The sequence below is a fragment of the Perca fluviatilis genome, chromosome 10, assembly GCF_010015445.1.
Source record: "Perca fluviatilis chromosome 10, GENO_Pfluv_1.0, whole genome shotgun sequence".
Taxonomy (NCBI): Eukaryota; Metazoa; Chordata; class Actinopteri; order Perciformes; family Percidae; genus Perca; species Perca fluviatilis.
In genome coordinates, this window is record NC_053121.1 from 34,564,194 (window position 1) to 34,581,162 (window position 16,969).

Sequence of the window (16,969 nt, forward strand, 5' to 3'; positions counted from 1 at the left end):
CACAGAAACATATGTAGCTTTTGAGTGTCTGCTGTTCGGTGCCGGGCAGGTAATGTACAGCGGGGTTCTCAGAAATTGTTACTAAAAAAACACAACCACAACTACATTTGCAGGCTGTAAAAACAGAACAATGAGCAGTTAAAATACTCCATAGAGCTGAGAGGAATTGTTGAGCTTGTGACAATCCTCTCACAAGTGAGTGACTTATATATATAACACACATCACGTCATTTGATAAATTTTTCATCTAAAAATACTGATTATGCAGCTTTAAAGTGCTCATATTATGCTTTTTTGGCGTTTTCTCTTTCCTTTATTGGGTTATATATCTTTTTTGTGCACGTTATAGGTTTACAAAGTGAAAAAGCCCAAAGTCCCCCCCAAAGGGACTTACCATCTCCAACAGAAAACACTGTTCACAAACTGCTCCAAACAGCTCTATTGTAGTCCAGCCTTTACTTCAGAGACAGACGTGGGTCACTTTGTAACACACGTTATAATGCTCGCCTAGCTGCTAGCGTGGCACGCCCTCATACTCTGCTTCTGACTGGCTAGTAGTCCTTACCTAGCTACTGTCAGGGCACGCCCTCATACTCTGCTTCTGACTGGCTAGTAGTCCTTACCTAGCTACTGTCAGGGCACGCCCTCATACTCTGCTTCTGACTGGCTAGTAGTCCTTACCTAGGTACTGTCAGGGCACGCCCTCATACTCTGCTTCTGACTGGCTAGTAGTCCTTACCTAGGTACTGCGCATGTGCGACTCCCAACAAAGATGGAACAGAAGTGAGATGCCTCACTCTGTAGCTAAAACAGAGAGCTCAACACACAGGGTGAAAAGAGGAGCTGCAGCAATGTGCAGTACAACAAAAATATGGTGTTTTTTGAAAATTAAACCATGTAAACCTATTCAGGTACAACCTCTAAATACAATTATGAACCTGAAAATGAGCATAATATGAGCACTTTAAGTTATACATCTCATCCATGCTTGTTGCCTTTTTCTGGCCCGAGACATTAACATCCCCTTTTTAATCCTGACTACAAAACTCTGATTGGCTTAAAAAAAGAGCCGTCCATGAGCACAACACCAAACCTATTTGAATTGCTGAAAAGAAAATTGGAGATGCGATACCAGGCTACTTGAGACCCTTCCCTCTGGGCAGAGAAACAGGCTTCTGAAAATCCGGTGAACCAGATTGAAACATTCAAATTAATCATAAACCACCCCTCTGCACTTTACCTTAGTTTTATACTAACGGTGTTGCATTCTTTTAGATCAATTTTATTGTATTTAATGTTGTGTGTATGGGAAGTGAACTGAGGTGGATTGTGTGTGTTCAGTCCCTGTGTGTGACCGGATATCAGAGCAGCAGGGAAGACTACAGCTAAAGTGAGTTGATGACAGACTGCAGGAAGTAAACAAAGTGAAAGAAAGTGTTCGATGAGGTGGGTTCCAGCACAAACTTAAATACTCCGACAGTGACCGACTGCAGCAAGTTTGGTCAAGAGTCACTGAGAAGGAAAACGTGTAAACATCTCATTACGATCGAAGAAGAAAACTAGAAAATCAATTTCACATCCCCTTAGAGACTTAAAAAGCGTCATTTCAAAGGAACGCATAATGACAAAAAATAGTCCCCCTCACTCTCCTGTCAAGAGATGAGACAAGGTTGGTTCTTTTCAAGGTTGTTTTCCAATGAGCGAGTCAAAGTGGGAGTAAATAGCATTCGGGCCTTATGCTCCCGCTCCATCGATTCGCTGCATTACTAAGGTTGTACAAACACAAATGCGATTACTTGGCAGCAGGAGTGGAGTTGCACTGAGGAGCGTGGCTCTCATCGCCGTCAGGCGGTGGACTGGATATTGGCTTTAAGTGCTAAATCACAGTGAGTGAACTCTTCTTATCTGAGGTAGTCGCTGCTGCTTTTGATGACAGAGAGCCAATGTGCCCAGTAAACTGCAACACTAAAATGTAGTCAAATACAAAACTGAATTAGAAAAGTGGCACTGTTACAAACTAATGCTTTACCATAATATAGCTCCTTTGCAGTACAGCTCTGCACTTTTCATGCAGAAAATGTGTAGACAAAGTGCCATTATATAGTCTTTGTCTATGAAATAATTAGATTGTTGCACACACCATTTTTGCAAAACTTTTGTAATGTGATTACTGTAATCCTATTATATATAATCCACTCTTCATCAGGCATTCATCAGATAATTGTATGTAATACTGTGCTGAATTACAGAATGTATTTTTTTTTTAAGTCAAGGGGCTGCATGATAGTCATATTCTCACGCGCACGCACACACACACACACACACACACACACACATACACACACACACACACACACACAGGTTGTGTTTAAAGTCCCTGGCTAAATTCACTGTCTAATTCCACTTGCCGGCGGCTAGCTACGGATGAAGGAAGGGGTCTGGATTATTTTGATGGCCAATTACTCTCCCTGTCACAGTCTGAGGACTGCTGGAGGCCACTGGGGAGGAATATCATCTGAGAGTCATTCACACACACTCACGCACACAAGCACGCTACTGTGGTTAAACCATAAGTAGAAAATTAGAATCGTAGATATAGATTACTCACAGGGCTGCGTGAGGAAAGGAGGGTGAGGTAATAAAGATGAAAGGGAAAAAAAGCAAAGAAACAAACTTCCACATATTTAATCAACCAGGTTTGCTTCCAGTGCAGCAAATGGAACTGGCTGCAGATGAAATGAGTTTGTTCCACAGTAGCTAAAGAGAAATAGCTGCATACTGTAGCTGACTGGGGAGATCGGGATACTTAAACTGCCAGGATTAGAGGTTCAATTACCTCAAAGGTGAAAGATAACCGGTGCCTGGACTAAGGGAACTATGGAAGTCTTATGGCGTAAAGCAGGGGTCTTCAACGTTTTTTAAGCCCAGGACCCCTTATGGACCCCTTATCTGAAACAGAGACGAAGCAGCAGTAGTGTGAAGTTGCATATTAAACTGGGCCTACAATAACGTGTGGGGCAGCCCAAAGCCTTTATACATACCTTTTTAGCGCATAGGCTATTCAAATAATAATTGTCAACATGATTTTATAATGCATGTTTTAATGTCAAACATACATGTGGCACAGTGAATCCGTGTTAACTGCATCTGTGGATGGCTACCTTAGTGACTACTTTACCTGTAGGCCAGTAAGCCTATCAATAATGTTTTTTTACCAAATAAGCTGATTTATACTTGCAAATAATATAATGGATTCATGTTGGATTCATGTGATGGTAATGTTTTTAATGCAGTACCTCTGAGGATCCCCGAGGGGTCCCGGACCCCCTGTTGAAGATCTCTGGTGTAAAGTTTGAAAGCACCAGCCAGTCAAGTGTGACACTATTGGGCTTCTCTTGACTGAATTCGATGCATGGAACTACAACCATGGTGGGTCATGGATTACTGTTGCACTCTTAACAAACCACACCACCATGCATCCGTCTCTCCTCCGTGAGCTGATGCTCCCATTTTCAGTTGTGCTGCTATTCGTGAGGTTCATTATTTTAAGGTTCTATAGACTTTCAACAATCAGCCAGATTCCTTTAAAAGAAGCAGATAAAACAGTGATGATAAAACACCTGCTTGCATCCAAACTTATTGACTTCCCTACAGAAATATGACCATAAATTCTGGTTATAGAACATGAAGAGAAAACGGGGGAGTGATCGCAACTACTTTACGCCACTGAGGAAACTGAACTATATTTTTCTTGACCTAATAACTACATCACGTGTACCTTGATGTAAAGTGGCGATGCAGAGTATCAAGAAAAAGGTATTCACATGCGCAAAAATCTACTATGTAATGGTATTTCATAAGAGTTGGGTATTATGGATTTGTTGCCTTTCTATTTAGTTTTCATTAAAAAAACACCTAGCATAACACACATAAGTTACATGTGCAATTATTTTCTCATTTTTTTGACAAAAATGGAAATTGAATGATCCCTTTATTTGGCACTGCAGGAGTTGAAGCAAACTGGGTGTAAACGCACTTGGATAAATAGACTCTAGACGCTCCGTGGTAAATAACCAGCCCAGCTCCACCACCTGTCAGTATCTGTCTGATGTATACGGGCTCGAAAAACCCCGTGAGCACGAGCTCCGATACGTCGGAGTACATCAGAGGCTTTATCCATAAACGGGCTGGCGTTACATTTCCACTGTTTTTTTTCTCAGAATGGCTTTTCAGGCCTAACTCAAGTCCTCTGACACATTTCCTCTGCATCCTGGCTTTGTTCAAAATCCCTCCTTCAAAGTCCTCTCACTCCGTGGCAGGAGGGAGGGGGGGAGGGGGAGGAATATCGTAATTTGTCTTCTTTTGACGTCCCTTCGTAGTGCGTGACGCCGAAAACCTGAGGAGGAGAAGCTAATTCCCCCTCCCCCCCTGAAAAAATCTCCTCCTTCTGCTTCGCTCCCTCTTTTCTGGCACAGCAGATCATTTAATAACCATCCAAAGAGGGAGAGAAGGAGAGAGAGAGAGAGAGAGAGAGAGAGAGAGAGAGAGAGAGAGAGAGAGAGAGAGAGAGAGAGAGAGAGAGAGAGAGAGAGTTTTCTTTATAGCTTTCCAATAAAGACAGAAGACGTGGGTGCAGCAGAAAACGACAGAAAGGAGAAAGAAGCGACAGCTCATTAACTGTCATGGAGGGCAGGCTGGCAGTGTGACTCACCGGCGACTGTAGCTGCACACTCATTTTTGCCTCACACACACACACACACACACACACACACACACACACACACACACACACACACACACACACACACACACGCACATCTGTACTTCTATGGATTACTTGTAAGTACACTCGATGATATAATGCTTTCCATAGCCTCTTGTCTGAAATGAAGGATTCTCAAATAAACCCACGTTGCTGCACTTAGTTTTTTTCTATACTTATTGTTTATCCTTTGCAGTACGTTTGAGCACCTCTTATGAGTCTATTAGATATTATGTTCGCTATGCCCTGCCACCCTTGGTTCCTGTTGCTACTTCTCGTAATCTTTCTATCTTTGCACTTTATAATAACTGCCAGATTCACCACCCAAAATCAGTAGTCGTTTCAAAACAGTGGGTCCTTGATTTGAGATAAAGTAGACACAAGTAGGCTTCTCTAGTAGGCAACAGTTGATTGAAGAGACTGCCAGTAGCCGTGTTTCCACAAGCGAAATTTGAGCAAACTTTTTTGAAATGTAAAAAGAAATGGGAATTCGGTGTGTTTTCATCAACAGGTTTGAAGCGAGTAAACTAGGCTGCAGCGTAGTTTGGTCAGAAGTCGGTGCTGAAGGCCACACGTGGCTGTAATCTGCCAGTAATCAGAGTAGAAGAATTAGAGAAACAAAACAAGTCGCCTTAGCAATCTAACCAATTTACGGAAGAAAAATCGAGAGAGGTGATCAGGAATTTGGTTCAAGGCGTTTCCATATCCCGTTCATACCATCAACTCTTTTGCGCAATTAAAAACGTTTTTATCAATTTTGCAGTTTCCATCCAGCCTTTTTAATGCGATACTTCAAATTTGTGCATGGGAGTAGGTTTATGGAAACACACAGCTATGTACTGTATCCACACATATACACAAAAACACATAAGTGATACAATGACAAACACATACAAACAGCACATACATTAACATTTAACCATAGTGTAAATACAAACACCTATAGGAGCAAATGAGCAAACATGCTCGATAAACAGATACACCAAATTACATCGAGACACACACACACACACACACACACACACACACACACACACACACACACACACACACACACACACACACACACACACACACACACACACACAGTAAGCAATAAAACGGGCAAACACACACATACACACACACCACTTATTTTAGATTGTGCAGATATACATGCAGGTGCATTGGGGCATGCATCGAAAACACACTCGCATGTTAATCTCAAGAACACATACAGTATGCATGGAGCTTACACGCTGCACCGCACTCACACAAAACACACATTAACACTCATTAACATACGGTTTTGCACGCATGCATACTGTCTGCACGCCTCATTGTTGTTTAACCCTTTGTAGCTGATAACATTTCAGTATGTTCTACACAGTCCTTGTCCTCTACATGCATCCAAAGTTGGTCCCTGCTGGCCACCGTACAGCCAATCATCACAAAGCAAATCCACTGCCTGGATGACTAAATATCAAAATGTAGTTTAAACTGTTGTATAAGTAAGTCACTTAAAGGTAAGTCAATGGACTTAAACGCCCCCAAAACTATAAACAGAACTGACTGACTGACTTTCATAAAACTGTATTGAAGGGTTTCATATTTTTTATGAAAAATGTATATGAATTATTAAGACTATGCTGTGAATGTTCTTGTGAAATACAATTCTACTCTACCAGCCCTTGGCATGTGAACTTAAAAGTAAAATTCACTGAATATACACGCATATACTCCCACCTCTCTCAAACACACACACACACACACACACACACACACACACACACACACACACACACACACACACACACACACACACGCGCACGCTGAGTAGGCCTGATGAGGTGGGTTGGCACGAATAAATCCCCCGCCTTCTTCAACTGAACTCCAATTTCATTAAAAACAAGTGACAACAGCAATAAAGCTGGATAAAAACAAACGGCTCGGCCTCAGCACTTCTGCTAACTGCAGCCGCTGCAGCCTCTTACTGAAGAAATGCTCTAAACCTTCCCCGAGTTCTCCAATTTCTGTGTCACACTTAAAACAATTTGTACAAGTCTGTGCTGTTAAAACACACTGCAGGGCCCCCCCACCTGGCTGCATTTTGTCTACAAAATAAGACTTCCTTTCTTTGAAGCTTCTGGAAGTTTCGAGGTTTCATCAGCTCGTTGAAAGACATTTGAACTTTTTGGTTTCGACAGGGAGGGCTTAATGAGGCATTTCATAACTCCATTCAGTTATTTTTTCTGACAGATATTAAGATTCAGAGGTTTGAATCAACATGTAATCCTCTTGATATTCTTTGTGTAAATTGCATCTAAAAACAGCCCTTTATTGCACTACATTTACACATTTTACCCTGAAGACATTTTGTTTGATCCCTATAATTCTTCATGAATACAGGGCCTTTTTTAATGTTAAATACATTATGTTTTAACCGATGTTCTATTTCAATGAAAGGGTTGATATACTATTTTTGTTTGTATTGCGCAACCATCAAGATCATTTGAATGCTTATTTTTTCCTCCATGTTGGAAGAGGGCAGTAGTTGCTGTGCGCAAAACAATAGTTTCTATGATTACAAAGGAGATAACATACAACTATAGTGATATGTCTTAATAAAGGAAGGTGTAAAAGGTGATAACCAGCTTTTTCTGTGTTTTCTTTTGAAAGTGAAGATGTTAGACGAGTACCACGTGCCACAGTGTGCTCGCTTGTAATCCAGCTGGGGACAATAACGCTCACAAACAGGACAGCCGTTTTAAAATACTACTGTGGTCATCTTGGACCACAATATTCACAAAAATACTTGCAAGATCACGAAGGACACACATTTATTGCAGAAATAATCAATTTAAAGAATTTATGAATCACTGCTCCATAAAAATAAATAAAAAAATTGCTAAATTAAAATAGCCTAGTCCCATTGAAGTATATTTAATGGAATATTGTAGAAAAAAAGAAAGAAAAAAAAAAGTACCATTTACTCTTTTAAAAGAGAGAAACTATTTTGCTTGCTGGTATCGATTCACCACATTGGTTCTCTGTAGAACCTTTTAGTTTTCAGAGTGTCTTGTTGCTGGTCATCAGCATCTACTCATCTTTCACCTCGGAGCCGAACTGACAGAGAGGTGGTTATCCAGGAAGTAGATAGGTCTAAATAGAGATGGTGTGAAGATGACAGCCTGATAAACCTGCCAGGGAAGTGCCTGTAATTGCTTTTTTAATGATTAATAGTTGGGCGGATTTCTATCCCCCCCCATCCCTTGGCAGACTTGGAGCTTTTTTGCCAGTGTCAACTTAACATCTCGTCCTCGTGAGTTTTAAAATGACAGTGGAACCGGCGGTGAGCTGCCATCCAAGGATGCGAAAATGTGGACACCAGACATGAGCCTGTAGGACCTGCACTACTCAAATGAAGTTTTTAGCATTGCCGAAAACTGGAAGCTGTTGTTGGTTTGGTATCTCCTCACTGCTCCAAGCTTAAGCTTTCCGTTCCCATTAGGGACTGTTAGTTTTTTATTAAAGGGGCTACTGGAGGAGTTTTGGGATCTTTAGTCAAAATAAACTTGACCCTCTCTTCGCCAGCAACACATTTTTCTATGACCCTCCAAAATGATTGGAAGGGGATGACCCTCACCAACAATTTATTGATGCCTTCTGTACTGGTTTGCTCTTTGCAAAGATGTACATATAACCACTATTTTTTTACAAACATGACTTACACGACTTGACAACTAACATTGTTGTGGACACAAAGTTAGTGAGTAAATCTACATTAATATTACACTAACACAATAAGCTTGGAAACTAAATGCACACTTCCTGCATTACTGCATTACTCCAAATACTAAGTTACTCCTCTAGCAAACTAGTATTCACATGAAATAAAACAATAAAACATTGAGACCATTCAACAAAGTACACTGGGTAATAAACCATATTGACAGCTGTCCCACCCAATCAGAAATTCAACACTAGAGAACTTTTCCCGCTTCGGTCCCCCTACAGGTTGTCTCATTGGAACTATAACTGGAAACTGTATACATTGTTCGTCTGCTATTTCATTACTAAATTCACGTCTGAGATTTTTTATGCGAGAAGTCAACTATGTAGAGCTCAAATATGGGCCGTTTTACGAAAATTGATGGCTATTGCAAATTTGGTCCGACTGTGGAGTTCAGAAGCGCCACAGTCTGACGTGACAGCCGGCGGGTGCCTGCCGGGGTCGCTGGCTTGCCGCCCGGCCTGCCACCCGGCCTGCCACCCGGCCTGCCGCCCGGCCTACCGCCCGGCCTGTCCACCTTCACAGACCCCGCTGTGAGCTGGCTGGAGCTTTCTCAGGAGACTCGCGGACAAGAGGCATTGATTTCCCCGATTGTTTGTTTAAATAACTCAACACACATATCTATCATAACATTAACTGGAACGTGTGATTTTTCGAAGTTATAATGCTCCACTACTGCCCGTTTGCGGGCGTAACAAGCTCGCTGACCGGCCACGAAAGCAACTCCAAACTCGTGTTGCTGTTATTTTGCAATTTGTGTTGGGTCAGACCTATCTGCTAGCGATGGGGGGCTGAGACTGAGATGCACCAAACAAGCCACTTTGAAATGTTTCCGTTTTCATGAACACAAAAGTTGGGTGACCCTCCCCCCTAGACAAAAAAACATTGGGTGACCCTCCCCTCTACAAAGAATAAGAAGCCATGACACTCCCTTATTTTCCATAAATACCAAACGGTCCCTTAGAGCCACTTTTACTACATGACATTGGAAGGCGTTTTGGATTAAAGTGTGCACTAAACAGCAGGTTGCGCCACATCCACCAAATGCCATATGTTAGGATGATATAGCAGGTGCATAAAGGCTGCAGGGAGCACCGCTGATGCCAATGTAGTGGTGAATCGCAAATCCAGCAATGTCCAGTTGATACTTGAAGTCATTATGTCTAGTAAACAGACCCAATAAGAATTGATGCAGTCTATATGTTGCTTTTTTCATAGAGGCAAGAACAGAGATGCGACTTTACAGTTTGAAATTACAAAATTACGACATGTTTCTTTTTTCCCTCTATTTCAACTACAAAACAATGCTGTTCTGCCATTTACACATTTATAAGGACAAATAAGGAAGTAACAGCCCAATCACAACAATATGTACATCCTGCGAGAGGGATCCCTCCTCAGTTGCTCTCTCTGAGGTTTCTTCCATTTTGTTCGCCTGTTAAAGGTTTGTTTGGAGAGTTTTTTTTCTTATCTGAAGCGAGGGTGCATGCTGTACAGATTGTAAAGCCCCCTAAGGCAAATTTGTAATATTGGGCTGTATATATAAAATATACGGTAACACTTTACTTGAAGGTATCTACATAACAGTGACATGACACTGTCATGAAGACATGACACTGTCATGACACATGAACCCTAACCCTAACCCTAACCATAACCATAACTTGTCATGACAAAACCGAATGACATTTACTAAAAGAAGGGTTATGTCATAAACGTTTATGACTTGTTTATAATATTTATGACACGTTCATGACAGTGTCATGTCACTCTTATGTAGATACCTTCAAGTAAAGTGTAACCAAATCTGCTTCACCAACAAGTAAGACTCAGCCAACATCCCTGCAAACAAACACGTCATTTCCATTCTAACTGAAACAGGAAGGCAAGAGAGGGCATGATGCATCATTCTTGAAGTGAATTACCTTTCCCCGTTCCTCCTGAATGGACCAAGGCAACATTCAAGACTGTATTATTCAGAAATAAAAGCCATTAGCAGAAAGCAGTGTGTCGTTCTGATTGTGCATCAAAAACTTTCCTTGACAGACATACTCTTCTCGGCTCCCCAACATCTTCTAGTGAGACTCAGAGGTCTCTGCAGCATCAATCCGGGACTGTGTGCAGCCATGCCTAAGCCTCTGGTGGTGGCTTGATCCCCATCTGCCAACAATGACTCAGCCAACAATAGCCGGACTTCCTCACGAACAGAACTAGTCGGAAACATTGCAGCGCTGAGAGCTGTCACAGCTCACTTCATGCTGAGGCGTCTGAGCTGTGCGTGTGTGAGGAGCAGATTTAAGTTTTGATGAGCTCAGGAAGTCAAACTGCCAGATGTTGTTGGTGGAAGGGGGAAGTTAATCTTTTAGACAAGTGTATTTTGGACTCTCGGAGTACCTTGAATAAGAATAAAGATTTCTGTGCACATTATTTCATTATGTCAAACAAATATAAGTGTGTCTCGATTGTAGCAACGTTTGCAAATGTCACAGCACTTTGTATCTTTTCATAAAAACACAATCAGATATCATAGAACTACTTTAGATTATCATACTGCTGTTGTCATTTTGTTCATGACAATTTAGATAATTTAATGCTTCGAAGAATTAGGTTTTGTTGAGGAACGGCATAGAAAAAAAAAATCATAAACCTCTGGTATTTGAAGAAACCATAAAACACATGGTGGTCAATGGAAAACCACTGCTGTTTGTCGCATGTGTTATCTATCTGCGATGCCTAAAAGCTCACAATTTGGAGAGACACTTTTCGCCGAACAGCAAAATGCCTTCTATGGTGTTGCCAAACTTGCAATTTCAAACCCGGAAGTATTCACCCAAGAAAAGTTCAAATTAACTCAAAATCAGACCAAGAAATCATATCTGAGTCGGAATGATGAGTTCTGAAATTGTATCAAACTGTGGTGTGACTGCAGTCCGTCAGAATGCAGTCCATACTCCTACCGCAAAGAACACTGGTATGTCCATGTTGTCACACCACAATTAGTAGCATTGCTGTTTTGTTAACAAAAAAACCTGAAGAGATAAATCCAAAAAAAGAAATAGGGCAGGGCAATATGGAGAAAATCAAATATCACGATATTTTTGACCAAATACCTCGATATTGATACCGCAACGATATTGTAGTGTTGACTATTGGTGCTTTCACAACATATTTACACAATGACATTTTTGATAAATAATCATCAGTAATGTGGATATAATGACTAAGTGGGTAAAGGCAAATAATAGAAGAGTTACCAGTCTGGAAGTTCAGAAAATGACATCACTTTACTGTAATGCAGCCTTTAAAACCAGGAAAAGACAACACTTATGCCATATTACGATATTACGATATCCAAAATCTAAGACGATATCGAGTCTCATATCACAATATCGATATAATATCGATAATATTGCCCAGCTCAACTGTCGCGGACACATGGTTGTTATTGTCCTATTGATTTGGTTGCTGAACACACACGGCGGGTCTATTGTAATATGAGGTTATATGAGTAAAGGCCACCCACACACCTCATGCTTTTAGAAGAAGAAAGAGTATAGGTGGTACAGCCGGTATGCTCCATTATCAGGCCTTAGGAGGGTCGTAAAACAGGTACCGGGAGGATTGTCTTGGCCCTGCTCTGTGCTGTATTTAACTCTCTCCTCTCCTGATGCCCAATTTACACTCCTGTAAGTGACACCTCAGCGCAGCAGCGGCGAGGCCGAATTTATTCACAGCCACAAACAAAGCAGAGGGAGAAGAAAAGTCGCTGGCTACAAAATATATGACTAATGCTCTGAATTACGCAGGATCGCCTCTTTTTGCAATTGAGCTGCCTTCAGCAAAAAATACTACAATGGCTGCGGGACACTAAATATTTATAGGGCGTCGTCTGTGAGGCTATATGGTCCGGGGAAAGCGGTTTTACTTTTTATTGAACTAATATATATTCCCCACACATGCTCGTGGAAGTTGAGGAACACTGCTCATTTTACAAGCAGGACTGAGGGCGAGAGAGTTTGACATAGAGAGAAAGAAACGAGAGAGGAAAAGCAGAGGGTTGTTTTTCTTTCCCCGTTGCTGTTCTTCTTCCATTATGTCTGGACACGACAGCTGAGGAGGTGATCATTTTGGTCTTATCCTCCATGCATAAACATCAGAGCTGAAATGCCAGCGAGAGAAATGACAAAAGGGTTTCCCTGGGAACTTTTAAGAGTCATAAATCTCCTGCCTCGATGGTGAAACAGTGAAATAATGAACATTTTATCAAACGCTCAGAGCTTTATATTCCTGCAAGTTACTCAGCTCAACTTGTAAAAAAGAAAGTTTGCTAAAAGTCATAAAACAGATCCTGTTCAAGAAGAAAAAGGCCTTCATAGGCTCTTTGGCCACAAATGCAGAGTGTTTGCAGATATATTCTGGCATCTTTAATGTAAATGGAACTTTTTTTTTTACTACTTTCACTTGAACATCAAACATCTGGTTCTGTAATGGTTTAAGGATACCCAAACACTAGTTGAACATCTCATTCTCAATCATTTCTCACCATGGGATTATTAAAGTATTTCTGATTCTGATTCTGATTCTAAAGCCACAGGCATTAACGTTGTGCTCTAACAGAGCTTCCCTCTTCTGGTTTTAGGATGCTGCTTCCATTCTTTTTTTTTTTTTTTTTTTTTTTTTTTTTTTTTTTTTTCCGCGGGGGGGGGGTGGGGGGGGGGGGAAAACGGGTGGGGGGTTTTGTTTTTTTTGGGCGGGGGGGGTTTTTTTTTTTTTCCATGTTTTTTGGTTGGGTTTGGGGGGGGGGTCTGGGCAGGACAAATTTGAGGTCAGGGCCATTTCCGAATAGCATACTCATTCATCTGGCTGCTGCGTGTTGATTAAAAAAACTATCAGGGCTGCACGACATGAGGAAAATGTGCAATATCGATAACGTTGTTGAATATCGCGATAACGATATTACTTGCGATAAATAAAGAGATATTAAACTCAGTTTTGCATTTCTGCTGCTTTCAGCATTCTGCTAAAACACAACAAATTGTTTGTTGAATAAAAAAAATTAAAAATTTTTTTTCCAACAATCTTTCTTAAACAAATTGAAAATTGAATTAATTATAAAAGGCACCACTAAAAAATAACGACCGTTACATTTTAAAGTGCAATTTTCTACTAATAATTTCTTTCAACTAACACAAAAAAAATGGGTCTTTCGCGATATGTCGCAGCCTTTCGCGATGTGTATATTGCGGCAGTTGATATTGCGATGACGATAAAAAAACGATATATTGTGCAGCTCTATGAAGAATTCTTTAAAAAATCTTTTCTTTTTTTCCTCAAATTAACAAACTTTCAAGGGTGTTCCCTGACTTTCTGTACGTGTCTACAAGCAGGAATACAGGCAGAAAAAAAAGAGGGAGAGTAGCTTTGAGTCTGCTACTGCTACTGCTGTTTTATTCACTGTCTTTCCTATTAGAACCACGGACGACAACGGAGGAGGAGATAAACATGAAGGCTGTGAATGCCGGGGGAAAAGAAAATGCTCGAAAGCTGGGAAACATTAAAGTGCTGTCCGTCTCCTGACTATGAAACGCGATTGAAACAAGACTCGTTTTTACTCCTCTTCTCTTCCTTGTGTCTAGTGCCTTTAAAGCCATACCCAACGCCTGAAAAAATAACCTGTCGGCATCGCAGTCTTGTTTGTTTTCTGCCTTTATTCCCATGCAGATGCCGTAGCTCTTTTACTGTACCGCAATCCCTCTTCCTTTACACAGACAGCTCTCATTATTCTCCCACATATAAAAGAGTAGACCTGGCTCCTCCTATAGAACAGTAAACCCTTTTGGCTTTACGCGAAGGAGGTAAACAGTGCGGTTGATCAGTGGCGGGGGGGGAAAAAACACTTCCTGTCACAATTTAATTGGAGTGGTGAGATGAGGAATAGTGGTTTCTCCTGCCGACATATTCAACTATCCATCAACGCCTCTTCGTGGAGGGAACTTTAGGGAAAAACTTCATTTTCCTCCCCAGCGAGGGAGTAGAAATGCCATTATGATATGTTTTTACTCCTCCACCTCCACTTCCTTCATCTCTCCTTCGCCTTTTTCATAAATCTATTTATTCCTCTTTTGCTTTTGTCCCTTTCTCTTCCTGTCTCATTGCCCCTCTGCTCTTTCTTCCTCCTCTCTCATTCGTAGTCTCTCTTTTAGCCACAGGGTGTTCAAGTTTCATTATCAGATGAAATGTATTCAAAGTGGGAGGCAGGAGAGGAAGGCGAGATGGAGGGATGCATGGCAGCCTGGTCAGAAATCACCTGAGGCTGTGTGAATGTGTGTGTGTGTGTCTATGCATATTTACTCAAAATTATGCCTGCAAGCATTTTCAGTTTTTCCATGTGACGTTATGTGTACCCTGTAAGTTTGCAGTGAGAATAATTGTGTGCCCGTGTGTGTGTGTGTGTGCATGTTTGTTTGTGAGTTTGCCTGTCAGCATGTGTTTGCATGTGTACATTTCCTCTCTTTCATACCCCCTCTGTTTATACATATTGTCCTAACACACACAGTCTCATCTAGGCATTAATCCTGGGCCAGAGCACCCTGATTGACATCTATCTATCTATCTATCTATCTATCTATTCTATCTATCTATCTATCTATCTATCTATCTATCTATCTATCTATCTATCTATCTATCTATCTATCTATCTCATCATACTTAGTGACACAGTGTGAGTGCCTGAAAGGAGGCTTCAATGCTTTTTGCATTGAAGGTCTTAAGGAGCATTTTAGGCCTCGTAAAAAAAATAAGGTCACTTTCCTGAAGAAAACATATTGCACATGACAGTGAACTAAGCCTGCAGTGAATTAGTAAGCAGAGTTCCTGGACCTTCCAGGCCAGGTTTTGACTGACGGGCGGACATGACAGGCTGGCAGCTGCTTGACTGCAGAGGGACAGAAATCAATAGCAGGTCTACGGCTGCAACACATCGACGGAGACGAGGTGACTGGAGCTTTATTCCACTGGATTACTGAAAGGTAGTGATGCTGCAAAGAGTGTGTGTTTGAGTGTGGGAGTGTGGGAGTGTGTGTGTGTGTGTGGTGTGTGTGTGAGAGAGAGAGGATAAAAAGAAAGGTAATGTGAGCAGTGTGGTGTTAGTATTGGCACTGTACACACGGATGTGTTTTTGTGCGTGTGAACATAAGCGTATGTGTTTGCTTGATCCTTCCTTTTTTTGTTTGTCTGCCTGACCGTGTGTTTGTGCAGATGGACTGTTTGTTGTTTGTGTGCATGTGTGTGTGTGTGTGTGTGTGTGTGTGTGTGTGTGTGTGTGTGTGTGTGTGTGTGAGAGAGATGGTCATCTGCTCAATGAATCAGTGTGACGTGATGCTCCACTGTTAGCTCAATGCTTTTAATCATCTTGAGAGGAAGGTATGTGAGATTAGTGGAGTAACACGCGACACACACACACACACACACACACACACACACACACACACACACACACACACACACTCCGCCCCCTCACCTTATCCCTCAAACGCTCGCATGCACTCCTCCTCTCAGCCTCACTGATAAAACAGGTCAATTCAATATTATCCCCTTATAACCCTTTTTATGTTTTAGATAAAGTGGAAATAAAAGGTTTTATAATTTAAATACGGTTTCATCATTGTAGCGCTCCGAATACCATTCAGAAATCTTTTCAATTCATTTAGACTGTGTGTTGTCACGACTATGAAATGAGAGGGTATAATAAACGGACGGGTGGCTTTTCAATTTGAACTTTCTTTAATTTCCTTCGACAGCTGACAGACAACTGACACAGTTCCCTGCGCCTGTATATTAAACAAAATTCTCATTTTGTATAAAAAATTTGAGTCCACCCTCCCTGCAATACAGCACACTGTTTTAATTAGAGAATGTGCTCTACTCTTTTACTCTAAAAACGGCATTAAAGACCAAGATGATGATGACTCCACACACTGATTTATGTTTTCTTCAACAAACGCTTCATGCAGTATTTACTTTGCAAATTAGTTTTCATTGCTTTAAATAAAATCCGTCCATTCATAAATTATTCAAAGCCATCTTTTTCACTATTTGATCGTAATGTTTTTTTATGACACCAACTCCCCATGTTCAGTAGCCGGTTTAGTTTCTTATCAATCGATGCGGGAACAACTGCAAAAATCTAAAGCCATATGCTGTATCTGTATTTCACTGTAATATGACATCCATGCAAGTCAAGTGCCTTTGATAGAGGAGAGTTATTATTTAAATGCTTTCAAAAATATACAAGCTTGCTAGAGCCTTTGAGACTGTCCTCCTGGAGACTGTATTTGTGAATTGTTTAAAAAAAGCTCCCACAAAAGACACCTGAACTCGAAAAACTGGTAAAAAAATATTAGCATTTCTAAAGCGGCAAGAAGTACTGTACATCC

General features: G+C 41.1%; 1 protein-coding gene across 3 annotated transcripts in view; it reads right to left on the bottom strand.

Annotated features, from left to right (window-relative positions):
- The window catches only part of glra1 (glycine receptor, alpha 1), a 141,867-nt gene that overhangs the window by 69,569 nt on the left and 55,329 nt on the right, over window positions 1-16,969 (bottom strand). The window lies entirely within an intron of this gene.